The sequence below is a fragment of the Chiloscyllium plagiosum genome, unplaced genomic scaffold (genome assembly GCF_037043375.1).
Source record: "Chiloscyllium plagiosum isolate Xiang-an unplaced genomic scaffold, Cpla_swu_hap1 HiC_scaffold_35, whole genome shotgun sequence".
Lineage (NCBI taxonomy): Eukaryota > Metazoa > Chordata > Chondrichthyes > Orectolobiformes > Hemiscylliidae > Chiloscyllium > Chiloscyllium plagiosum.
In genome coordinates, this window is record NW_028270173.1 from 5,564,241 (window position 1) to 5,592,134 (window position 27,894).

The 27,894-nt window shown below is 47.1% G+C and overlaps 1 long non-coding RNA gene across 1 annotated transcript; it reads right to left on the reverse strand.

Annotated features, from left to right (window-relative positions):
- Positions 1-27,627, reverse strand: LOC122548334 (uncharacterized). Its single transcript, XR_015752941.1, has 6 exons — positions 27,529-27,627; positions 26,019-26,190; positions 10,962-11,011; positions 4,772-4,867; positions 3,620-3,685; positions 1-162 (listed from the first exon to the last, which is right to left on the reverse strand). It is a non-coding gene; the product is annotated as an uncharacterized LOC122548334 (long non-coding RNA).
- Positions 27,628-27,894: the final 267 nt, after the last annotated feature.

The following is a 27,894-nucleotide window of genomic DNA, read 5'->3' on the forward strand; positions in this document are numbered from 1 at the left end:
TAGAGCGTTGTTCACATCGTACAGCACTTATCAACTCTGGCTAAACTTGTTATCACCCGGAGAGATTATGTGGGGAATCTCCACTTCATCCAGTAAATACTCCAGGGTATCATCAAGGTAGTCTTCGCCCAGCCTGCTGTGATTTTCCTTTGTAGCAGAGACCTGGAGGTGACAGCAAAGTAATTTGTGAACACAAGAACACTGTTCCCCTTGTACAGAGGAACTCACTCGGATGCTGCCTGAATTGCTGTGCTCTTCCAGCACCACTGATCCAGAATCTGGTTTCCAGCATCTGCAGTCATTGTTTTTACCTCAGCCATACTAACTGTCAGGCTTCCTTAAACAGTATTAAAAAGGCACAGTGAGGGAGAGACAGTGTCACCCTTGTTTCTTTACCAGGGTGGCTCAGACTTGCAGGATTCAGTCCTTACAGCTTTGCACTGTCATTCAGATAGAGATCACCAGTTGTGACCTCAACTCCACACAAATCTTGCTCAGAAAATTCCACCTCGAACACATTCAGTGACCTCCATCACGCTCTGGGAAGGATTATTTCAGTTTTGTGAATTAGTTGTCAAAGAGTGTAAAACTTAAAACTCTCGCCGTTTCCATTATAAAAGAGGGACCTCATTTTTAAAAGCTGTGACCCCACACCCAGCCACCATTTCAGCATTCACCCTCTCAAGACTGTTTGGGACCTGACTTTTCATCGAGAATCCCCTCTTGAAACGCCAACAGATACAGGCCTAGCATGTGGAAACATCCTTCCTTTTATCCCAGCAATGAGCCTTTCCCTGAACTGCCTCTAAAACACAGGAGACTAAAACAGTGCAGTGAAGACATAGCTGCAATAAGAAAAGGAAGATCATTGATATTCCTCTCCCCGTGCAGTAAAACAAACTTTGTTAGCAATATTGGTCACCTGCTGTATCTGCAAACTCATTGTGATTCAAATATCCAGCCATCCAGACCCCTCCGCACTTAAAGTAAACTGCTTTATTCTTCCCGACAAAAATGGGAACATTCAAATTACACTACCAATCCTCCCCCTCCCGCCCCCCCCCCCCCAACCCCGACCACCCTTCCCCTCTCTATCCTCAGACTCTGCCACCTTGTGGCTTATTTTTTCATCATCAACTTTAACTACCCTACATTTGGTCTCCTCATCCCAATCATTGGTACCCATTGTAAATTGAGGCTTGAGAACACTGCCTGGTAATGGAGGTTATGTTTAAACTTAAATCTGTGTAGATGTAACCATTCATCCGAAATGCAAGAAGATCCTGAAACAGCATGATAAGGGCCAAGGATAGTAATGATCCCACAACAGAGTTAACATGCAATCAACCCTCACGTGCTAAGTTGGAAATGTTACAGCCAGATAATTGAAATAGACCAAGGAGTTGGGGTCCAAAGCACTGATCCTGGTAGTACCAAACTAGCTCTTGATCTGCCTGAAATCAGAATGACCAGTTTATTCCCACGGTTTTCTGTCCGTTTATCTATTAACCTGAGAAAGTGCTAGTAATCTTGTTCACTAACCTCCTGTATTGGACCTGATCAAAATCCTTCCAAAGGAAGAAAATGACACCTCACCCACTGGATAATCCCCATTGTCTACTCCACCAGTAACAAAGATGGGAATAAGTTTGTCAAACATCTCCCTTTCATAAATTCGATTTGACTCACCCAAACAGACCATTATTTCCAAAGTATCTGGTTCCCACATTTTAAAACAGGAGACTCCCTTTTCTAACTGAGTCAGGAATAAGTTGGAAGCCTCCAGTTTTCTCCCTCCTTAAACAAGGGGCTACCTTTCAGTCTGCAGGAAACAAACCAGAGTCTGTAGAATTTGGGATGATGATTAATTATGTATCCGCCATCTCTGTAGATACCTTCAACAGCCTTGGGGGATCTTCCAAACTACTGTCCCATTAGTTTCTCCAATATTACTTTTCCTACCTGCCTCTACCTCACCCCATTCTCTTGTCTCATCCCTAGCAATGTTTCTGTATGTTCCAAATTTTTTTTGTCAGATGGTGGCTTTACACTCACATCAAATGGGTTTGGATTCAAGATAGACTGGTCAAGAATGATCTTCAATACTGGGCTTAGTTATAACATCTAAGCACGATGATGCATGGTATTTAGAGATACACCAATCATCAAATCTTGGATTACTGAAAGACTTTTCCAGAAACTACCACCCAAGGTTAAATCTGTCCACTCTGCTTACTTCCTGTCTTAACATTCAACACTAAACTTCAGGCTTCAACCTAATCTGTGCATTTCTCTTCCACCTCTACTCCACCCACACTCTACTATTTATACCCAGTGAGTAGCAGCTCCACAAGGTGGCTTCAGGGTCTCAAAGCCTTCACAAGTGAAGGCAAACAAAAAAAGTTAAAAATCACAATATCAGGTGATTGAAGCTAGTGTGCTTCCAATTAAACCTGTTGGACTATAACCTGGTGTTGTGTGATTTTTAACTTTGTACACCCCAGCCCAACACCAGCATCTCCGAATCAAAAAAGACTGTTTTACTTTACTCCTACTCCTATTTCTTAGGAACTTATGTCAGAGTCATACAGCATGGAAACAAACCCATCAGTCCAACCAATCATGCTGACCATAATCCAAAACTAAACTAATCCCATCTACCCCTACTCCTGACCCATATCCCTCCAAACATTTCCTATTCATGAACTGATCTAAGTGGCTTTTAAATATTGTAACTGTAGCTGCATCCACCAATTTCTCAAGGTTCATTCCAAATGTAAACCATCCTCAAGATGTTTGCCTAATGTCTTTTTAAAAATCTCTCCTCTCACCTAGAAAAGGGGAGGTGGAGGAGTTGTTGTTGGACTGGGGCGGACAAAGTTAAAAATCTTTAAGAATGGTCGCAGGTTTCATTTCATTAATACAAACTCCAGAACTTCTTTTAAATCACCTTAAGGTGACCTGCAACCCATTCTAAAAGATGAAAGACCTAACAATCCAGGTTTGTTCAATACTGTAAACTTTTGCCATAAATTCTGTGTCTTATGGTCTTATACTCCACAACCACATGAAGGAGCAGCTCTCCAAAAGCTAGTGTTTCCAATGAAACCTGTTGGGCTATAACCTGGTGTGGTGTGATTTTTAAGTTAAAAATATGTCTCATTGAGTCTTAAAATCCCCATCCTAGGAGGAAGACAACTACCATTAACCCTATCCACACCCCTCTGGATTTTATAAACCTCCAACCTCCAACACTCCAATGAAAAAAGTTCCAGCCTTTCTTTACAACTCAAACCTTCCATACCCAGGAACATGCTGGTAAATCTCTTCTGAACCCTCTGTACTTGATAATATCCTTCCTATAACAGGGCAGCCAGTCGCAGACAGTACTCCAGAAGAGGCCTTAGCAATGTCCTGTACAACCTCAACATGACGTCCCAATTCCTACACAAAGGATTGAGCAATGAAGGTAAGTGCGCTCAATGTCCTCTTAACCACACTACTCAGCAAAGATAGAGATACAACAATGAGCCATACAGGACAGTAACAGACCCTTTGGAGTGACTCGTTCATGCAAGTGCACTATTACGAGCATATTTCCTACGTCTGTGTATAATACCTCCTCATCATCATCAGCACCAGCTCCATGGATTTCTGTCCTGTCTTCAAAGTGACCCCTGATGCCCTGGATTGAGACAAAAAGATGCAGTGGGTATATTGGCAAGCACCTTAGCTAGGAACATTTCTTCAGGTATTTTTGTGCTTGAACAGGGGAATGTTAATTGGGGAGACTTTCCATTTCATATTCTAATGGAGATGGTCTTCCCCCAGTCAACACAGCTCAGACCAGTTTTGGACAGAAACTGAGCCAAAATGGAAATCAATACCCAGACTGCAGCTGTAATCAATCATCTTCGGAAAAAAAAGGTGAGCAGAAAATTAGAGATGGAACACGCTCTTTATATAAAAAAAGTGGATTGGGATATTCAGCTTGACTGGAATTGTACAAAAGTTGGTCATTAGATATTGACCAAAAGCTGATTGAGCTCTTGGGAAAACAAATCAAAACAAAACACATGCATTGGTCTCCTCAGTTCACATTTGTATAATTCTCGTTAGCAGTCCAATACTTGAGAAAAATGAACCCAAAATCCTCTGCTGGGAGACCTTCCTCAAAGACATGGAAACATTCCCCTCCTCTCTCCCCACCCCCCTCACCCCCAGTGGTTCAAGGCGGCAGCTCACCCCCACCTTCTCAAGGGGGGGCAACTAGGGACAGGGGCAGTAAATGCAGCTCACCCCCCACCTTCTCAAGGGGGGGCAACTAGGGTCAGGGGCAGTAAATGCAGCTCACCCCCATCTTCTCAAGGGGGGGCAACTAGGGACAGGGGCAGTAAATGCAGCTCACCCCCATCTTCTCAAGGGGGGGCAACTAGGGACAGGGGCAGTAAATGCAGCTCACCCCCATCTTCTCAAGGGGGAGCAACTAGGGACAGGGGCAGTAAATGCAGCTCACCCCCCACCTTCAAGAGGGGCAACTAGGGACTGGGCACGTAGTGTGTGGTTGCAAGGATGCCTCACGTCATAAAAGGAGCCTACCCGGAACACTAAACAAACTTCTACATATTGGGTGAAGATTGCTTTCAAGAAGTTAGGCAAAAGTTCTTCAGAGCTAATGGGGATGGGTGAAGAAATCAGGAGCAGACTTGGATGATCAGCTGTGATCATATTGAAATGACAGAAAGAAACAAAATGAGGGGAACAAACTTACTGGGGAGCACAGATATTTAAATCCACAATGGGCATCTGTCCCTTGCTGCCTCCCAGATTGTTCACCATCACGACTGACGCAGTTCGCCATCGTTTCCTGTAGAGAGCAATTACAAACCTGAAAATGACAAAAGTACTCACGGACCACTTAGTTTGAGAGTGTCTAGTGCCTGCTGACTTGAGCTCCTCAGTTTGATCAGGAGAAACATTTATGGATTGGGATGTCACTAAAAAGGGGGCAACAAGTGGACAATCGCTTGATGCTACGGTTCACAGTGTTAACATTAACAAGGTCTTTCGGCAATGCTCCAAGCTCCATGTTCCAGTGAAACCACGCTGCAGAGGGGATTGACGACAAATCAATGATGCTTGCAATCTGAAATTGCTAGTTTTTCTTTTTCTCAATTAAAAAAACAAATCACTGACTATTTTGCAGAGAGGTGACAGACCAAACTCAGGAGAAGGATAACTAATGTCAACAAAATCTGGGACCTGTCGACAGAACAGTGCCCAGCGTGGTTCAGACTTGGTCTGTATGCTCCAACATGCAATCAGGTCACTGAATGCAGGAAAGATAAACTCTTAAAACTCAGTATTAACAGAAATATCACAATCCCATAGAGTCATGCAGTACAGAAAGGCCCTTTGGCCCATTGACTCTACTACACTCCTACCTGCAGTCCTCACTTTCTACACCGTGCCCATAGCCTTAAGTGTAATGACACTTCGAGTGCTCGTGCAGGTATTTTTTTTTTTAAAAAGGTTCAGGTTTCCCATCTCAATGCCCCTCCCAGGCAGTCTATTCCAGATCCCACCCATTGGGTGAGAGAAAGCATTCCTCAAATCTCCTGCTTTGTAAGTTAAAGGATGTCCCCTTGTTCTTGACCCTTCGACCAGGGAGAACACCTGCTTTCTATCAACCCTATCCACACCCCTCAATTTTACAAACCTCTATCAGATGCCACCCCCTCCCTCCACACACCCAAGCCCATTGTCAAACTGCTCCATTTTAGGCACCCCCTCCAGTGCCATCACATCCTTCCTACAGTGTGGGTGATACCTGAGTTTGCAAAAACAACATCATCCGCTAGACCTACACAGTGCCTTTCGTGACATTCTATTTCAGCTGCTTCATTGAATGGTATGTTCCTGTGAATGAGTCAAAAGGGCAGGGAAGGGGATGGCAGAGTAGTCTTTTTGCTGGATTGTTAACTCAGAGACCCAGGGAACGTTCTGGGGACCCAGATTTGAATCCTGCCATGGCAGCTGGTGGAATTTGAATTCAATTTAAAAAACTGGGGGTTAAGAGTCTACTGCAGCCTCAACGCCAGTTGTCTCGGTTCAATCCCAACCTCAAACAAATGCTGTGTGGAGCTTGAACATTCTCCCAGTGTCTGCATGGGCTTCCTACCAAAATCCAAAGATGTGCAGGTTAGGTGAGTTGGCCATACTAAATTGCATAGTGTTCAGGGATGTGTAGGATAGGAGCATTAGTCAGGGATAAATGTAGATTAGATTATTTACAGTGTGGAAACAGGCCCTTCGGCCCAACAAGTCCACACCGACCCGCCGAAGCGCAACCCACCCTTTCCCCTACGTTTACCCCTTTTACCTAACACTACGGGCAATTTAGCTTGGCCAATTCACCTGACCTGCACATTTTTGGACTGTGGGAGGAAACCGGAGCACCCGGAGGAAACCCACGCAGACATGGGGAGAATGTGCAAACTCCACACAGTCAGTCGCCTGAGTCGGGAATTGAACCCGGGTCTCTGGCGCTGTGAGGCAGCAGTGCTAACCACTGTGCCACCATGCCGCCCACATGGAGTAATAAGTAGGGAAATGGGTTTGGGTAGGATACTCTGAGGGACAGTGTGGACTTGTTAGGTGAAGGGCCGGTTTCCACACCAAGGATTCTATGATAATCATGACCATGAATCCATTGCCAAACGTTGGAAAGACTCCTTAAGAAAGGAAACAGTTTTCCTTACCCAGTCTGGCCTACATGTGACATCAGACCCACAGCCTCTGGGCAATTGGGGATGAGCAATAAATGCTAGCCTGGCCAATGACACCCTCTTCCCCAAAACCTCCAGCTCACAGTCAGCTATTTGACCAAGCCTTAAATACCCAGTGATCAAAATCCAATTAATTGACCATGTGCTCCACCACGACAAAGCAGCAATAACTGATTGCGAACAGATCAGGAAGGATGATGGGAGGGATCCAAATAGAACTCTTCTCCACCCCCACTCCTTCCTTTCACCATCCTCAGAGCCAGGCCAGAGGAGAATATTACAGCTTTCCACAGCAATCATACCAGCTCCCATTCATTGTTCTGAGCTTTCTCACCATTTTCCCTTGGTTCTTTCCTTCCAACTCTTCCCCCTAACTTTTCCTATTTCCTGGAAACCCCTCCACCCCATCACTAACCCCTTTTCTCCCCCCCACCACTCCATCCCATCACTCCCCTAACCCCATGTGAGATTAGGAGGAGGAGGAGGAGCTTGGCCGTAGGGAATCTCAGACCTAAAGAATTCTAGCAGGGACTAGCTCAAGGTAAACAAAGGCAGGATGTTCCTGATGACCAAGGAGACTAGAATCAGGGTTGGGAGCACAAGAGGGGGCAATGGGAGGAAGTTGTCATAGTCTAAGGATACAGTGTGACTGAGGGGAGAGAAATGTATTCCCCAGAGAGTAGGGAGTCTGTGGAATTCACCCACAGAGAGGGGGTTGGGGACAAAACATTGTATGTTTTCAAGGAGGGGGTAGATATAGTTCTTAGGGCAAAAGGGGTTACAGGATGTGAGAATGGGAAGGGAGGCAGAGATAGGATTAGGATATTAAGGTCAATGATTAACCATGACCATGACCATATGGGATAGTAGAGGGGGTTCAAGAGGCCAAATGGCCTACTCCTGTAGTCGTTAACGTTTCAATGTTATGCTACTATTAACTACTGGTCAAGATTATTAGGTGCAAGAGTACCTGGAGAGATCCTCAAACCCTCAGCCGAGACGGAGGCCACTAATGAGGCAAGACTGACTCTTCAGAAACAGGGAATATCATTCCAGATCTGTCCCCACACAGAGGGGCTCAGACTAGAACTAGGGTCAGTCACCAGGGGAATGGTCTCTCCTTCCACAAGAGGAATTTGTAGATGGCTGACCTCAAGGAACATGGAGCAGCAGGAACATTCAGAGAGAACATACAGTAGACAGACCAGGATAACAAGCCCCCTTAAACCCTACCTTCTCAGCAAAGCCAATTTAACAAAGGAGGGTATTGGATTCAGGGCTTTTATCCTCAGCTCATTTACTGCTCGTTAACTTCAAACGCAGCCCAGCTGGGTAGCCTCTGTCTTAAAGAGCCAGCCACCTTTGCATTGGAATAAGGGATAACCGGTTCTAAGCCAGGCAGTGTAATAGAGATATACTGGAGGGATTAGAGAGTACTGTTGATTGAGGAGATATTGTTTGTATCTCTTTTAAAAATGAGAGGCTTTCATGAAAGTATTTGGGATAATGCAATGTTACCTGACTGGCACTTAGGAGGATTGGGTATGATTCCCTGGTCTCTGTGCTGAAGATTTGGGGTCATGTGATTTGAGGACTGAGTGAAACTACACAAAAATCACCAAGAAAAGCTCAGCAGGTTTGGCAGTGTCTGTGGAGAGAAAGCAAAGTTAATGTTTTTGGTCTGGTGACCCTTCCTCAGAATAGAAAGTGATGACAGAGGTGGGGGTAATTGGGGAGAGGGGAGAGTAAGTGACAGGTGGAGATGGAGCTCAGAGAGAAAGAGAAAACCAGTTGGACAGACAAAAGGAATGGATAAGGTCAGAATGAATACACTGATTGTGTCCTGTTAGTGGCTGACATAGGGTAAGTGTGTAATGGCAGACTGTAATAACAAGGCCAGGTGGGTGGGGCTTGGGGTAAGGACAAGGGAATAGGTGCTCTAGCCCTGAAGTTGGTGATCTTGATGTTGAGTCCAGAGGCTGTAGAGTTCCTGAGCAGAAAATGAGATGCTGTTCTCCCAGGTTACACTGAGCAAGCTGGAGACAGATGTTAGGCAGGGAATGGGGTGTGGGGTTAAAGTGACAGGGAACGGGAAGCTTGGGCTCATTTCTGCATGCAGGGTGAAGGTGTCACCCAGCCTGCATCTCCTTTCCCCAGTGTAGAGGAGACTGCACTGTGCACTGTGAGCAGTGAATGCAGGTGATTAGATTGAGGGAAGTACAGGGAAAGTATTTTCTGGGCCCTTGGATACTGATGGGGGAGGAAGAAGATGCTGTGGGACTGAGGGGGAGGTGTCTTGGGAGTAAAGAAGGATGGACCAATGTGTTCCAGAGTGAACAGTCCTTATGGAAGGTGGATGAGGGAGGGGAGGGGAATGTGTCTGGGGGTGTTGGCATTCTGCTGGAGGTGACAGAAGTGGTGGCTGGTGATCCTCTGGATGTGGAAGCTGCTGAGATGGTAGGTAGGGACGGGGGTGAGAGAGAGGGGGTGAGGGTGGAAATACGGGAGCTGAGGACCCTGTCAACAACAGGGCTAGGGAATCTCTGTTCAGGAAGGAGGTGGCTATTTCGGAGGCTCCCTTGTCAAAGTTGGCCTTGTTGGAACATATCGGTGGAGATGGAGGAACTGGGAGAGGGAAAAGATGCTTTACAGGAAGCAGTGGGTGAGGATGTATAGTGTAAGTAGCTGTTGGAGTCAGAGGTTAGTATCCATATAAACCCAATCTTCAGAAATGAAAACAAGAGATGTCAAGGAAGGGGGGGAGAAGAGAAAAGTCAGGGATGGATGGATGAGGTGAAGGTGAGAGAGGTGGAAACTGGAATTGAGGGAGATAAACTTTCCCAATTCTGGCTGAGGAGGCAGTACTAAGGACATTATTTGATGTACTGGAGAAAGAGGGAAACTTGCAGAGGGTGGTGTTCCCATGTATCTGCTGCCCCTTGGTCTTCTAGATGGAAGTGATCATGGGTTTGGAAGGTGCTGTCTGAGGAACTTTGGTGAGTTTTTGCAGGGTATGTTGTAGATAGTAACAGCAGTGTGTACCGAGTGTCGGGGGGGGGGTGGAGGGAGGGGATGTTTGTGGATATGGTGCCAATCAATGGGGGCTGCTTGTTCCTGGATGGTGTTGAGCTGTGTGGTGTTCTAAAGTATTCCATTGGAATGGAATGGAATGGAATGGAATGGAATCAAATAGAGTTGAATGGAAGAGAAATTTGTGGCTATATGTATTCTTACAACAAAACCATACATGAGAATATACAAAGTAATGTTAAGACAAAATTCATCAGAGTTCAGTTGATGGCTCCTGGGTTCAGGAAAACTGATTAAGGAATGATGGAAAACCCGGAATGTGCAGCTGGAACGAGACCCCCACACCAGGCAGTGGGAGGATCTCCACATGGTGACAAGAGTTCTGTATTGGGAGACCCCAACACCAGGCTAATGGAAACCACCTTGTTCGCTGGGCTACAGGTGAAACACACCTCTGACTTGGGCCTTGTGGACAGTCTCTGGGGAGTCAGGAGGTGAGTTAGGATTCCCAGCCTCTGACCTGCTCCTGTAGCTACAGTATAGTCCAGTTGAGTTTCTGACTGATGGTAATTACCCAGGATGTTGCTAGTGGCCAAAGAAGCCATTTTCTATGATTCACAACTTTAACTGTACTATCTCAGGATAGCACCAACAAAGTATTAACCAATGATGACAAGATGTAGTAACCAGGCAGCTTCTGGGCATGAGGCAGCTTGTTTTCCCTCCCTTCCTTTAGTTCACAGGTCAGTGCAGTATTGAGGGCTGAAGGGCCTCTTCTGCGCGGTATTGTTCTATGTTGCTCACTACCAAGGGTTGGGCCATGAATTCTATCAGCCTATGTTCAGGAGCAAAGGGCTGTAGGGGTGTGCTGCTACCTTCTGTATGACCGAGAGACCCTCCTCTCTCATTGCCTGCTGGTCACGTGTATCAGAATGATTTCCAGGTTAACAGTCACTCTGTTTGACCACATCCCATATCTAACCTTCCACAGCCAACAAGGCTTGGCATGGGGCTTCACCTCAGAGCCCCTGCTCCAGAGGTAGGGACACTACCATTTACCCACAAATACTTTAAGTTGTGTGCCTCAATATGCCATTGAACGAATAAGTGATTTAAAGGTAACTAAGGTTAAAGTGACATTACCTGGGATTGAAGGTCAATTCTTGCCCCTGCTATGGGAGTGAATGGACAACCTGGGAAATCAATGGTGAGAGTGAAAGAGATTAATGCAGATATTTGGACAATATCTTAATGCCACATCCCCTGAAGCAACATAGAGCCTTAGAGCACATTGACAAACTCCATTCAGTGAATCTAACCATAAAGAAACAGCCATTTCATTGCAGCAAACCTGACTGAGGTGAGGTAACATGAAATTCAAAGGATATGGTTTGAGTGTCTCGGTCTGGCTGCCTGGTGTCATTCCAAGTTCGGATTGAAATTTGCAATGGTTCCTGGATGGACAGGGTTTCGGGAACCTGTGAGTTTACGCTTCAGTTTGTGACCATTTGGATCTTGGATCAAAAGTTGTTCTTGTTTTGCTCCTTTGATGTTTCCTCTCGCTTTCAATAAACACTGAGAATTCAGTTGTCCTCATCTTTTGGCTGATTGTATTAGATTGCCAAGCTGGAATGGTTAGCCGTAGTTATGTCAGAGGCCATGCACAGCTGAGTCAGACTCATTTCAGGCTGTTAAAATGTCCCTTTAAAATCTGAGTTGGAGGTGGCTAATTGCTGCTTGTCACAATATCAGCTGAGGGAGTGGCAGAGGGATGGTCTGGAGAGGAGCAGAGCAGAGACTGAGATCATTGAGGGTGAGGAGCCTCTCTGATGGTGGTCTTATGATATGGGGAAATGTGAGGTTATCCTTTTGGGCAAGAAGACTAGAGAAGCTGCATATTACTGAAGTGGAGAAGCTGTGAATGGTTTTGGGCCTATTTACCTCAGGAAAAATAACTTGTCATTGGAGGCAGTCCAGGAAAAGTTCACTTGGCTAATATCAGGAATAGAGGGATGGTCTTAAGGAGAAGGTGGGCATGTACTTATGGACGTTTTGAAGAATAGGAAGTGTCCTGATTTGAAACAATGATGTTTAGAGACTTTGACAGGGTAGACAGAGATTGATACCCCTTGTGTGGGAGCATCCAGAACCACAGGGCACAACCTTCGAATAAAGGGTCACCCATTGAAGCTGGAATTTCTCCTCTGAGGGGAGTGGATCTGTGGGATTCCCTACCACCGAGGGCTGTTGAGGCTGGGGTATTTAGTATAGTTAAGGCTGAGAGAGAGATGTTATGGGGGAAACGCAGGGAAGTGGGCCTGAGGATGATCAAATCAGCCATGATCTTATTGAATGGTGGAGCAGACTGGATGGGCTGAATGGACTGTTTCTGCTCTTGCATAATAAAAACAAAAACCCCATGATTGTACAGACAATCAACGAGTGTTCCACTTGTACAACATATCCTTGATGTCCAGCTGTGAAATGGATTAATGTTCATTCTCAAAAACTCATCAAAAGTATACTCACTGACTTTACTGGCTAATTTCCGTACCACTCTCTCCTTGCATTGGTCTGTGTGAAAATACCGTGTTCCCCTGTGGGATAAATCTGTGTTCCCTGGTTGCAGAAGACTCTATGATGTAGCTGAAAATGCTTGGGCTGAGGACTGCAGCCTGAGAAACCTCCTGCAATGGTGTCGAATGGCTGCTAGGACTGGCCTTAAACAATGACAACCATCTTCTTTTTGCGCAATTTGCTAATGATTGATACCACTGACGGAGGGATAATTTGTCCTGCTACTTGAGCAATTTTTTCCACCTTGTCACAAAGATGCAACTGAGCAGGAGCAGCCTGACTGGTTGTGCAGCTATTGGAGCACAATATCTTCAGCTCTGTAGGTAGTTGTTAAGGCTCATCACTTTTGCAGGATCTGTATTCATGCCTCATTGTAAGTTAGCAACCTCTGACAGTATGGCATTACTTCAGTCTTGCACACGTGTCATCCTGAGCTACATACTGGAGTGGATCTTTTAATTTATAACTTTTTTTTTTGAATCAACGAGAGTAATAAACCCAATCAGCAGTGTTGGAAGGACAGTGCCCATAAAAGTGAAGATCTAAAGAGGTCAGGGTAGATTGTTCAGTGGTTTGAATGAGAATAGGGTGCAAGCTGGAAGGCTAACATGTTGGAAAATGTTTAGGAAAGGTGGATTAGACAAAACTATGAAATGATACCAAGTCAAAACTGAGTATGACTAGGGAGATGAAGTGATGGTAGCAAAAATAGCTATTAAGATGGTTTTGATATCCAAAACAGAGGAAAACAACTGATGTAACGTTTGTAGTTGAAATTGCAGATTATGGGGAGATCTTCATTTCAAATGATCCTAAATTTGTCTCGAGGATTTACCGAGAGGACAGTGGTTTTATCATGTCCTGCACAATCTTAGTTAATATTGACCAGGTCTGTTGTGTGTCAGACAGTTAGGTTTGCTTCGATTGGTCAAGCTAGTCTTCACACCCTCAATTTATGCGCTCAAGCAGCTTGAATGATACTTGAACTTTTATCTTCTGACTCGGGTTTTGCTATCCAATTTTCCCATTCCCCTGTTTCTGTTCTGATGCCAACTTTGACAAAGGGAGTCTCTGAAATGTCCACCTTCTTCCGCAACTGGGGATTTCCTAGCACCATAGTTGGCTGGGTCCGGACCATCTCCCACACTTCTGCCCTCACCCTGTCTCTTCCTTCCCACAACAGCAGTAGGGTTCCCCTGGTCCTCACTTGCCATCACGCTAGTACCAACATCCAAAAGATCATTAGCCATAAGTTCTGTGATCTGCAGCAGGATGCCCACCAGCTCCCGATACATATTCCTCTCCCTTTCTTCGTCAGTCTCCCACAAGGGCTGTTTGCTCTGGGACACCTTGGTCCACTCCTCCTTCTCTCCCAACACCCCCCCCATTGCCCCACGGCATCTTCCCCTGGAACCATAGAAGGTGTAACACTTGCATGTTTACTTTCTCCCTCCTCATTATCCAAGGGCCCAAACACACCTTCAAGGTGAAGCAGCACTTTACCTGCTTTTTGCATCAGAGAGCAGCGGGAGCTGGGCAGAAGTGAAGGCAGAGCGTGAAGCCAGTCGGGAAGGTAAGTGATTGTTATTTGAGTGGGTGTGTTCTAGACCCCAGGTCCTACAACATAGGGCCTCCCTCCCTCCCTCCTGCCGCCTCTAACCTAAATTAAAAGTCCACAGACTTGCCCCAAAAAGAGGGTCCAAGGAAGTTCCTGTCGATTGAAGAGTGAGGCTTTAGCTCAGGAGTCTTTGACAAGGAGGTTGAGTGAAGTGATTACACCACAGTTGAAGAGAGTGAAGACATGACTGCCCAGCTGGTTCAGTGTGTGACGTGCTTGATGTGGGAGGTCAACGACTCTGGTGTGTCTGGCTCGTATAAGTGTGGAAAGTGTGTGCACGTTCAGCTATTGACAGCATATTGCAGCGCTGATGAAAGAACTCGAGGACCTTAGGCTCATCCGAGAGAACGAGATCTTTCTGGACAAGACCTTCAGCGAGGTTATTACACCAATCGTACCAGAAGAGAGCAGACGATGAGGAAGGCAGAGAGGAGACAGGTGCAAGAGACCCCGGGGGAAGTCCCTGTCAGGAACAAGTTGAATCTTTTGGAACCAGTAGAGACAGATGACACTGCCAGTCCGCGAGGTGGCCAGGTCTGTCAATCAAAAGTTGGCGTGGAGACAGAGCAGGAGAGTGGAACATCGCACAGTGCCAAGGTAATAGGGGACTCCATCGTGAGAGGAACTGACCGGTTTTTGTGGCAGCAGGCAGGACTTAAGGATGGTGTGTTGCCTTCCTGGTGCCAGGGTTAAAGACATCACAGACAGTGCAGGAAATCCTCAAGGACTAAGGTGAAGAGCCAGAGGTGGTGGTACATGTCGGCACAAATGATGTCGGGAAGAAGAGGAGGAACATACTACAATGGGACTTCGGAGAACTAGGAAGGAAGCTGAAAAGCAGGACATCCAAAGTGGTTATCTCCAGTTTGTTTCCAGTTCCTCAGGCTGGTGTGGCCAGAAACCGGGAGATAATGGACTTGAACATGTGGTTGGGGAACTGGTGCAGGAAGCAAGGATTTAAATTCTTGGATCACTGGGGTATGTTTTGTGGTAAGCATAAATTCTACAAGAGACAGTTTGCACCTTTAATAGGTTAGGGGCCAGCAATCTGGCAGGCAGGTTTGCTACTGCAACACAGCTACGTTTAAACTAAGTTGGGGAGGGGGGAGGTGGGAGGGAGTGGACAAACTGGATGTTTAAGAAAATTGAAGGGAAAGTTAGAACAAGGGAAGTCAAGAAAGACCTCTGTATCAACGAGGCAGAAAACTCAAAGGGATCATGCTGTAAGGTTGATTGAAATAGGAGTTGATGGGAAGGGTGAGGACAGTAACAAATTAAAAATACTATACATGAATGCACGAAGCATTAGAAATAAGATGGATGTGCTTGAGGCTCTTTTGGAAATTGGCAGATACGATATTGTGGGGATAACTGAGATGTGGCTTCAAGTGGACAGGGCCTGGGAAACGAATATTCAAGGCTACATGTGCTATCATAAGGACAGACTGACGGGCAGAGGGGGTGGGGTGGCCCTGTTGGTAAGGAATGATATTCAGTCCCTTGTGCAGGAGGACCTAGAATCAGGGGATGTAGAGTCAGTATGGATAGAGCTGAGAAATTCTAAGGGTAGAAAGACCCTCATGGGAGTTATCTACAGGCCCCCAAACAGTAGTCTGGATGTCGGATGTAAGTTAAATCAGGAGCTGAAATTGGCCTGTCACAAAGATGTTACTGCAGTTGTTTTGGGGTATTTCAACATGCAGGTAGACTGGGAGAATCAGGATGGTATTGGACCTCAAGAAAGAGACTTTGTGGAGTGCCTCCGAGATGGATTCTTAAAACAACTGGTGCTGGAGCCGACCAGGGAGAAGGCAATTCTGGATCTGGTATTGTGCAATGAACCAGAATTGGTCAGAGACCTCGAAGTGAAGGAGCCATTGGGAAGTAGTGACCATAATACAATAAGCTTCAATCTGCAATTTGAGAGGGAGAGGGTACAATCGGAAGTGACAGTACTTCTGTTAAATAAAGGGAGCTAAGAGGGAGGAGCTGGCCAAAGTTCAATGGTGCAATACCTTAGCAGGGATGACCGTGGAGGAACAATGGCAGATATTTCTGTGTATAATGCAGAAGTTGCAGGATCAGTTCATTCCAAAAAGGAAGAAAGTTCCTAGGAGGAGGCATGGGCGGCCGTGGCTGATGAGGGAAGTTAAACATATAAAGTTAAAAGAGAAACAGTATAACATAGCAAAGATAAGTGAGAAAACTGAGGACTGGGAAGCTTTTAAAGAACAACAGAGGATTACTAAGAAGGAATTATGCAGAGAAAAAATGAGGTACGTAGGTAAACTGGCCAATAATATAAAGGAGGATAGTAAAAGCTTTTTTAGGTATGTGAAAGGTAAAAAAATGGTTAAGACTAAAATTGGGCCCTTGAAGACAGAAACAGGGAATATATTATGGGGAACAAAGAGATGGCAGAAGAATTGAATTAGTACTTCAGATCTGTGTTCACTGGGGAAGACACAAGCAATCTCCCTGAGGTAACAGTGGCTGAAGGACCTGAACTTAAGGGAATTTATATTTGCCAGGAATTGGTGTTGGAGAGACTGTTAGGTCTGAAGGTTGATAAGTCCCCAGGGCTTGATGGTCTACATCCCAGGGTACTGAAGGAGGTGGCTCGAGAAATTGTGGATGCGTTGGTGATTATTTTCGAGAGTTTGATCGATTTGGGATTAGTTCCTGCAGATTGGAGGGTGGCTAATGTTGTACCACTTTTTAAGAAAGGTGGGAGAGAGAAAACAGGAAATTAGACCAGTTAGTCTGACCTCGGTGGTGGGAAAGATGCTGGAGTCTATTATAAAGGATGAAATTATGACACATCGGGATAGTAGTAACAGGATAGATCAGAGTCAGCATGGATTTATGAAAGGGAAATCATGCTTGACTAATCTTCTGGAATGTTTTGATGTAACTCTGAAGATGGATAAGGGAGATCCAGTGGATGTAGTGTACCTGGACTTTCAGAAAGCTTTTGATAAAGTCCCACATAGAGGTTAGTGAGCAAAATTAGGGCGCATGGTATTGGGGGCAAAGTACTAACTTGGATTGAAAGTTGGTTGGCTGACAGGAAACAAAGTGATAAACGGCTCCATTTCGGAATGGTAGGCAGTGACCAGTGGGGTACCGCAGGGATCAGTGCTTGGACCGCAGCTTTTTACAATATATGTTAATGATGGTATTAGCAATAACATTAGCAACATTGCTGATGATACAAAGCTGGGTGGCAGGGTGAAATGTGAGGAGGATGTTAGGGGATTACAGGGTGACCTGGACAAGTTAGGTGAGTGGTCAGATGCATGGCAGATGCAGTTTAATGCGGATAAATGTATGGTTATCCACTTTGGTGGCAAGAACAGGAAGGCAGATTACTACCTCAATGGAATCAATTTAGGTAAAGGGGCAGAACAGAGAGATTTGGGTGTTCTTGTACACCAGTCAATGAAGGTCAGCAGGTAGTGAAGAAGGCTAATGGCATGCTGGCCTTCATAACAAGAGGGATTGAGTATAGAAGCAAAGAGGTTCTTCTGTAGCTGTTCAGGGCCCTGGTGAGACCACACCTGGAGTACTGTGTGCAGTTCTGGTCTCCAAATTTGAGGAAAGACATTCTGGCTATTGAGGGAGTGCAGCGTAGGTTCACAAGGGCAATTCCTGGAATGGCAGGATTACCTTACACTGATAGACTGGAGTGACTGTGCTTGTATTCCCTTGAGTTTAGAAGACTGAGAGGGGATCTGATTGAGACATATAAGATTATTAAAGGATTGGACACTCTGGAGGCAGGAAACATGTTTCCGCTGATGGGTGAGTCCTGAACCAGAGGACATAGCTTAAAAATAGGGGTAGACCATTTAGGACAGAGATGAGGAGAAACTTCTTCACCCAGAGTGGTGGCTGTGTGGCATGGTCTCCCCCAGAGGGCAGTGGAGGCCCAATCTCTGGATTCATTTTAGAAAGAGTTGGATAGAGCTCTCAGGATAGTGGAATCAAGGGTTATGGAGATAAGGCAGGAACAGGATACTGACTTAAGAATGATCAGCCATGATCATATTGAATGGTGGTGCAGACTTGAAGGGCAGAATGGCCTACTCCTGCACCTATTGTCTTCCCACAACCTAGTTTACTGCATTCACTGCTCACAATGTGGTCCCCCTCTACATTGGGAAAACTAAGCCCTGAAGAAGGGCTTATGCCCGAAACGTCGATTCTCCTGCTCCTTGGATGCTGCCTGACCTGCGCTTTTCCAGCAACACATTTCCAGCTCTGATCTCCAGCATCTGCAGACCTCACTTTCTCCCTGAAAACTAAGTGTAGATTGGTTGACTGCTTTGCACATCAGCTGTGTTCTATCTGCAAAAAGGACTGCGCTTCCAGTTTCCTGTCACTTCAACACACCCACTCTATTCCCTGGCCAGCACCTGACTCTGGCTTGCTGCAATGTTTCAGTGGCGTGCAGCACAAGCTGGAAGTCAGCACCTTGTTTTCCACTTGGGAACTCTACAGCTTTGAGTTCAACAACGTTTGGACTTGAGGCACCTTCTCCCAGATCTTTACCCCAACCTCCACACACCAGACCTTGTTATCACACCTAATATTACACACCTACCTATTGCTAGGTACTAATAGTCTGCATTAGCAAACGTCCATTCTCCCAGGTTGACCATTTATCCATTCCTTTGTCTGTTCAGTTGTCCTTTTGGTCTCTATCTCCACCTGTCAGTTATGCTTTACCCCCTCCCCACATCCTATCTTCTACATTAAAAACTGAACTTTTCCTAGCTACCAAGTGGAGAAAGTGGTGTTCCACAGGGATCGGTGCTGGGGCCACTGTTGTCTGTAATAAACACAAATGATCTGGAAGAGAGCATTGTTGGGCTGATCAGTAAGTTTGCAGATAACACAAAGATTGGTGGAGTAGCAGAAAGCATAGGAGACTGTCAAAGAATACAGGGTAATATAGATAGACTGGAGAGTTGGGTGGAGAAGTAGCAGATGGAGTTCAATCCAGACAAATGTGAGGTGATGCATTTTGGGAAGTCTAATTCTAGAGTGAATTATACAGTAAATGGGAGAGCCTTGGGAAAAGTTGATGAGCAGAGAGATCTGGGAGTGCAGGTCCATTGTACCCTGAAGATTGTTACACAGGTGGATAGTGGTCAAGAAGGCATATAGAGTCATAGAGCATAGAGATGTACAGCATGGAAACAGACCCTTCGGTCAACGTGTCCATGCCGACCAGATATCCCAACCCAATCTAGTCCCACCTGCCAGCACCCGGCCCATATCCCTCCAAACCCTTCCTATTCATATACCCATCCAAATGCCTCTTAAATGTTGTAATTGTACCAGCCTCCACCACATCCTCTGGCAGCTCATTCCATACACGTACCACCCTGTGTGTGAAAAAGTTGCCCCTTAGGTCTCTTTTATATCTTTCCCCTCTCACCCTAAACCTATGCCCTCTAGTTCTGGACTCCCCAAGCCCAGGGAAAAGACTTTGTCTATTTATCCTATCCATGCCCCTCATAATTTTGGAAACCTCTCACCCCTCATCCTCTGACGCTCCCAGGGAAAACAGCCTCAGCCTATTCAGCCTCTCCCTGTAGCTCAGATCCTCCAACCTGGCAACATCCTTGTAAATCTTGAGTATAAGAGCTGGCAGGTCATGTTAAAGTTGTACACTACGTTGATTCGGCTGCATTTAGAATACTGTGTACAGTTCTGGTATGGAAGGTGCTAGCGATGAAGACAGGTTGAGTAGATTAGGTTTGTTTTCATTAGAAAAAAGGAGATTGAGGGGGGCCCTGATTGAGGTTTACAAAATCATGAAGGGTTTAGACAGGGTAGATAGAGTTAAGCTTTTTCCCAGGGTGAAGGATTCAATAATGAGAGGTCACACTTTCAAGATGAGAGGTGAAAAGTTTAAGGGGGATACATGTGGCAAGTACTTTACACAGAGGGTGGTGGGCATTTGGAACGCGTTGCCAGCAGAGATAGTAGAGGCAGGCACAGTAGATTCATTCAAGATGCATTTAGACAGATGCATGAGTAGGTGGGGAGTAGAGGAATATAGGTGCTTAGTGATTGGATGACAGGTTTAGACAGCAGATTTGGATCGGCTCAGGCTTGGAGGGCTGAAGGGCCTGTTCCTGGGCTGCAAATGTTCTTTGTTCTTTTGTACCATCAGTTCTGAAGAAGGGTCACTGAACCTGAAACTGTAACTGATTTCTCTCCACCTGAGAACTCTGTGGGAAGCTAGCGAAGTGATTGCTGGGCCTCTTGCTGAGTTATTTGTATAATCGATAGTCACAAGTGAGGTGCTGTAAGACTAGAGGTTGGCTACCATAGAGCCAATATTTAAGAAAGGTGGTAAGGAAAAGCCAGGGAACTTTAGATCAGTGAGCCTGACATTGGTGGTGGGCATGTTGTTGAACAGAATCCTGACAGACAGGAATTATCTTTGACCAAAAGAGAAAATGTTGGAAAATCTCAGCAGATCTGGCAGCATCTGTAAGGAGACAAAAGAGCTGATGTTTCGAGTCAGTTAGACTTGAAATGTCAGCTCTTTTCTTTCCTTACAGATGCTGCCAGACCTGCTGAGATTTTCCAGCAATTTTTCGTTTGATTTCAGATTCCAGTGTCCACAGTAATTTGCTTTTATCTTGTATATCTTTTTGAAAAGGCAAGGACTGATTAGAGATGATCAATATGGCTTTGTGCTTGGGAAGTCTTGTCTTCCTAACTTGTTTGAGTTTTTGTTCTGAAGAAGTAACGAAGACGATTGAGGGCAGGAGCGGTGGATGTGATCTATATGGACTTCAGTAAGGCAATCGACAAGGTTCCCATGGGAATCTGGTTAGCAAGGTTAGATCACATGGAATAAGGAAGAACTAGCCATTTGGATACAGAACTGGTTTGAAGGTAGATGATAGAGGGTGGTGGTGGAGGGTTGCTTTTTAGACTGGAGGCCTATGACCAGTGGTGTGCAGCAAGGATTGGTGCTGGGTCTACTGCTTTTTGCCATTTATATAAATGCTTTGAATGTGAATATAGGTGGTATAATTAGTAAGTTTGCAGGTGACATGAAAATTGGAGGAGTAGTGGACAGTAAAGAACGTTACCTCAGGTGTAAGATGAGCTGATGGGCTGAGCAGTGGCAGACGGAGCTTAATTTAGGTAAATGTACAGTGCCACATTTTTAAAAGACAAATCAGGGCAGGACTTATACACTTAATGGCAAGGTCCTTGATTACATAGCATTGCCCTTTTGTGAAGGGCACTGCTTTTCACTGGCCACTTGAGTGTTTTCCTATCTTCCTGGTGGTGGAAATTGAATAAAGATTTGTGCACCTTGTGTCTCTCACTATGACGCACTCACGCACTCACGGCACTACTGCAGTTAGGTGGTAGTGTGGGGGGGGGAAAAAAAAGAAATTTTTCTTTAAAATGGTAAGGTCCTGGGGAGCGTTGCTGAACAAAGAGACCTTGGAGTGCAGGTTTATATCTCCTTGAAAGTGGAGTTGCAGGTAGATAGGATAGTGAAGGAGGTGTTTAGTATGCTTTCCTTTATTGAGAGGTCATGTTGTGGCTGTACAGGACATTGGTTATGCCACTTTTGGAATATTGTGTGCAATTCTGGGCTCCCTCCTATCGGAAAGATGTTGTGAAACTTGAAAGGCTTCAGCAATGATTAATGAGGATGTTGCCAGTGTTAGAGGATTTGAGCTACAGGGAGAGGAGAATAGGCTCTGGCTGTTTTCCGTGGAGGGTCGGAGGCTGAGGGCTGAGGTTTGTAAAATCTTGAGCATGGATAAGGTAAAGGGGCAAGGTCTCTTCCCTAGGGTGGGGGAGTCCAAAGGGGAAAGATATCAAAGGGGCCTAAGGGGCAACTTTCTCACACAGAGGGTGGTACGTGTATGGAATGAGCTGCCAGAGGAAGTGGTGGAAGCTGATACAATTACAGCATCTAAAAGGCATCTGGATGGGTATATGAATAGAAAGGGTTTAGAGGGATATGGACAAAGTGCTGGCAAATTGGACTAGATTAGTTTAGGATATCTGGTCAGCATGGACAGGTAGGAGCTGAGGGTCTGTTTTCATTTTTTTTTTTTTCCTGTTTATATTATTTTATTAAACAAATTACAAACCAGTTTACAAAAAAAACATTGACAGCTGTACACAAAAGACAGCAATTTTACAAGGGAGAGGAGCAGCAAAGCTAGGCCCCGAACCCTACTGTTCAACCATTTCACAGGGAGAGGAGGACAAACCTCAAATCCCAGTTCCACATATGACAAGACAGTGACAATGACATTTATACATTAGACAATACCGTTACATACAAAAGTGCAGACAATACAGGGTCTGTTTTCATGCTGTACATCTCTATGACTGTCACGTGTTGAACGTGTGATGGAAATGGGCGTGTCCCTCGAAAAAAACATGGGCGTGTCGAGTGAGAAGTGGGTGTGGCCGTCCCGAAGTAGGCGGGTCCCGTGAATTGGTCGCGCCCTGTGGGGAATATGGGCGTGTCAATCCGAAAACGGGCGTGTTCCGCGGAACGGGCGGCGTGTTGCGATTGGGCGGCCGCCGGGCGCCGTGTCCTCCGATTGGCTGGCAGCCCTGCGTGTGCGTCCCCGCCCCACTTCATCCACCCTCCACGGTCCGCCTTAAACCTTGAAAAGGCCGGCACCGGCGGCCGCCCTCCTTACTCCGCAGCCGCGTCTGGGGCTGCGCTGAGTTTCCGAAGGGGTGCCCCCGGACCGCTGCAGTCTCGAAATCCCCGCCGCCGAATGGTGACCACCGGCGGCCCGCAGCAGCAGCAGCGGAAGAAGAGGAGGAGGGGCACGGGCGGCTGCGGGGGAGCGGGTCGGAAGCGGCGCAAGAAAAAGAAGAGGGCGCAGACACAGGGCAACCTGCCGCCGCTGCCGCTGCCCGAGCACCTGCAGCGGGGGCGGCGGAGGAGGCGCCGTCGGACGCAGGGCATCAACGACCTGATCCTGCAGGCGCTGTCGGCCCGCATGCAGCCGGGCGGCGTGTCCCTCACCTCCCTCCGGGAGGCCCTGCTCTCCAGCGGCTACGACGTAGAGAAGAACAAGTCGCAGCTCCGCACGGCGGTCGGCGACCTGGTCCGCAACGGCTCGCTGGTGCGGACCCGGGGCCGGGCTCCAGGTCGGGGGACCCGAGGCGGGCGAGGGGAGGCGGGCGGCTGCCTGCGGCTCAGCCGGAGACAGAAGCAGCAGCAGCAAAGGCAAACGGGCACCAGAGGCAAAGGCCGGCGGGCCGCCGCCGCCAATAGGAGGAAGTCCCCGGCCGCCACCACCACCGCCGCGACCACGAGCAGCAGCAGCAGCGACGGCCGCTCCCGGAGGAAGATGAAGGCGGGCAAACCCGCCAACCCCCGAGCGAGGGGCAAGAGAGGAGCGGGCGACAGAGCGACCACCAAAACCGCGACCACCATCGCCACCTCCAGGAAAACCAAAAACCAAAGGCGCAGGAATTAAAGCCGCGCTCGCTGGCGTCTCCGCGAACCTGGAGCCGCGCCAGCACCATCCCAACCCCACAACCCAAACGGGCGCCCAGGCACAACACACCCACCACATACACGCCCACACACACATACACCCACCCACTCACACACACCCCCACATACACACCCACTCCTATACCCTCACACACACCCACACACACTCAAACAACTTAAAACCCAAAGGCTCTTTTCAGAGCCACCAAACCCGCCTCCACGAAAGCGGCGAGCACCCTCCGGGCAGACCCTGGCGTTGATCTGTTGCTGTTTAGATCAGAGGGGTGTACAGCAGCTCAGGCAGGAGCCGGAACGTCGACGTTAATTCGGATGCTGCCGGGCCTGCTGTGCTTTTCCAGCACCGCACTCTGGTCTAAACTCTGGTTTCCAGCATCTGCAGACCCCACGTTGACTTACGAGCCGAAAGCACGGCGCACGCTGGGTTGGTGGAGGGGAGGGGAGGGGCGAGGGTGAGGTTAGGGACTAAAACGCGTTAAGTTTTGGGGAACGAAGTCCAGAAATTGTTCGAAGACACTTCAGCAAGTATCTGTGTGGAGAGAGGCATCAATGAACGTTTCTCTCATTCGACCCAAAAGCTTGATGAAGGATTGCGTATAGAAGCAAAGAGGTGCTTCTGCAGCTGTACAGGGCCCTGGTGAGACCACACCTGGAGTACTGTGTGCAGTTCTGGTCTCCAAATTTGAGGAAAGACATTCTGGCTATTGAGGGAGTGCAGCGTAGGTTCACGAGGTCAATTCCTGGAATGGCAGGATTACCTTACACTGAAAGACTGGAGCGACTGGGCTTATATACCCTTGGGTTTAGAAGATTGAGAGGGGATCTGATTTGAGACATATAAGGTTATTAAAGGATTGGACACTCTGGAGGCAGGAAACATGTTTCCGCTGATGGGTGAGCGCCGAACCAGAGGACACAGCCTAAAAATAAAGGGTAGGCCATTTAGGACAGAGATGAGGAGAAACTTCTTCACCCAGAGAGTGGTGGCTGTGTGGAATGCGCTCCCCCTGAAGGAAGTGGAGGCCCAGTCTCCGGATTCATTTAAGAAAGAGTTGGATAGAGCTCTCAAGGATAGTGGAATCAAGGGTTATGGAGATAAGGCAGGAACAGGATACTGATTAGGAATGATCAGCCATGATTATATTGAATGGTGGTGCAGGCTCGAAGGGCAGAATGGCCTACTCCTGCACCTATTGTCGATTGAAGGGTGTTAACGAGTTTTGAGAAGATTTGTAGCTCAGGTTGAGGTTCTGGATGTAGGTTTGCTCGCTGAGCTGGAAGGTTCATTTCTAGACGTTTCATCACCATACTAGGTAACATCTTCAGTGGGCCTCAGCTGAAAATTTTTTGCCTGAAACGTCGATTTTTGATTCTCCTGTTCCTCGGATGCTGCCTGACCTGCTGTGCTTTTCCAGCGCCACTCTAATGTTGACTCTAATCTCCAGCATCTGCAGTACCCACTTCTGTCCAAAACGTTAACTGTGACTTCTCTCTGCACAGATGCTGCCAGACCAGCTGAGCTTTTTCAGTTTGTTCCCAAAATTTATACATTCCTCGATACTTTCTCTGCTTTTACAAAATACAAGAACCTTTGCTGCACGCATGCAACATAGGTAGGAATAATAAATAAACAGAAGGGTCAGAGCTTGTGTTCACTCTGAGAGCTGGCTCTGTGGAAGTGGAATTAGTATCCAGGACTCTCCACCTGAATGAAGGGTGACTGGGTGACCGGACACCAGCCTTTGTGGAGTTATTTCATAACAATCTGAATAGTCCTCAAAATTCCAGTTTGCCATGGCCATGTCATTAAGTATCTACTTCACCAAAAGAAAAAAAAAGAATCCCTGCCAACCTTTACCCTCCTCTCCAGTTTATAGTCCTCCCTCTCCCCCTTCATTTCTGGAAATGTTACTACCCCGTTGGTGTTTAGTCTTTATTTCCCAAACCCTGCTCTTCCTGCAAATGAAAAGTGACTGTTAGCTTCTCTTTCCCTCCCCTCGGTTTATAATATTACAATCTCTTTCTTTCTGTTCCCCACCTGTGTAAGTCAGTAAACGTTTGTTAGTGAGTTACCCTATAAAGATTGTCAGTACAGACATTTTTTATTTCATGCTAACACGGGCTATAAGAGATCTGTAACCTACACTGAGCAAGCGGCATGAATGTCCTCACCGATGTCCTTACAATGTGGAGAAACAGGCAAAACGCCAGGTTCTCATCCAGAGTGATTCTGAGATTCCTGACTCCAGTGATAAAACACTGGTCATGTTGCAGAATTTGAGATTATTGATAATTGGGAAAATAGTTGTCAACCTCAGGGAGACTGAGCAAGTGTGGTGTCATTAGTCCCAAAGACCTCATGGACCATGAAGAGGCGAAAGGAAAACAGGAGGAAAGATCCTCTGATTCATTTTCTGAAAAGTGCAACCGGTTTGTAATAGAACATTGATGCAAAAAAACAAACCTCAGGGAATCAGTGTCATTCTTCACCAAATTCTGGAGGCTTGGCACCACGCCTGGTGCTTTAAAGGTGAAACAGCTCCTCGACGGTCTTTTCTGGGTCTGAACAGCTTACCCCTGTTTGACAGTCTGAGTTGTGCAGGTTTCTTGATCATTTGTTAACCAACATACTGACCCTGTTACAAGAAGACAGGCAGATAATAAACAGGAGGAACCAATAAACAATAGACAGATATACAAGATACAAACAGTAACAGACAGATATAAGGAAAGAAAGAACAGACAGTTGACAAATAAACAAGAAACAAACATTACACAGATATACAAGAAACAAATGATAGACAGACATACAAGAAAGAAACAATTGACAGATATTCAAGAAACCGACAATGGATATACAAAAAATGAACAGACAATAGACAGATAGTCAATATATTTACAAGAAACAGACAATAGACGCACAAACAACAGTTAAGAGACAGATGGATAATAGACAGAGACAATTAGATTACTTTACAGTGTGGAAACAAGCCCTTCGGGCCAACAAGTCCACACCGACCTGCTGAAGCACAACCCACCCATACCCCTACATTTACCCAATACTACGGGCAATTTAGCATGGCCCATTCACCTGACCTGCACATCTTTGGAAGGAAACCCACACAGACACAGGGAGAACGTGTAACTCCACACAGTCAGTTGCCTGAGGCGGGAATTGAACCCAGGTCGCTGGTGCTGTGAGGCAGCAGTGCTAACCACTGTGCCACCGTGCCGCCCGAATCAACAACAAAGAACAGACAGATTGATAAAACGAAATGACATGAGCGTTCGACGATAAGGAGAGCTTTCCAGAACAAGGAGAGACTTTCAGAACGACAAGAATCTTCCCAGAAAAACGAGAATCCTTCCAGAGCAAGGGGAAGGAACAGTCCAACGATGTGCAGGGTGGGGTGTGGGTTAGCCATGGGAAGTGCAGAGTTACAGGGACAGAGTGGGGTGGGGACTCTGGGTTGGATGTTCTTCAGAGGGTTGGTGTGGACCCGATGGGCTGAGTGGCCTGCTTCCATACTGCAGAGGTTCTATGATTCTGCACACAAAGGTACACAGACAGACAGTTAATAGACGGTCAAGGGACAGATAGATCAAGAGTCAGACATTTGAAAAACAAACATGACAGGCAGACAAGGGGCAGATACAGAGAAGCTGCTGATGGCCTGCCTCTCTGAGGTAGAGATATCAGAAAGATATAGGGCTGGTGAGTCTCTATCGCAGGAGAGGAGGTGGGTGGGCGTGGCATAGTGCAGGCGCGGTGCATGGGCGTGGCCTAGCTGCAGTGGGTGGGGCGTCCGTGGCTCGGCGGGGGGGGGCGTGGCCTACCAGCAGATTGTCTCCACGCCGTCCGCTCCCTCTCTTTATATGGAGCGGCGGTGCCATTGGCTCCGCCAGTTGTTGGCGTGCGACGGGCGCGGAGTTGTGTCCGATGGCAGAGGCGGTGCCCGTTAGAGGTGACGTACCCGGGGCGGCGGCTGCGGCGGCAGCTGTCCCGGAGTCTGCTGCAGTCCCGGCCGCCGCTAAGAAGAAGGCCGCCCACCGGCTGCAGAAAGGCGGCGGCGCTACCACCGCGGCGGCGGCCGAGCAGATCCTGGAGGCGGTGGCCGCTGTCAAGGAGCGGCAGGCGGCGGCCAAGCTCGGCGGTGCCCTGAAGAAAACTATCTCGGCCGCGGGCTACGAACCGATGGAGAAGGGTGGCCCGGGCAAGGGGGGTTCGGCGGCGGACACCGGGGCCGGTACCTCGGCCACCATGCAGCCGGAACAGAAGCAGCAGGAGGCGGAGGAGGAGGTGGCAGAGGGACAACGGGAGGAAGGAGAAGCTCAGGTCC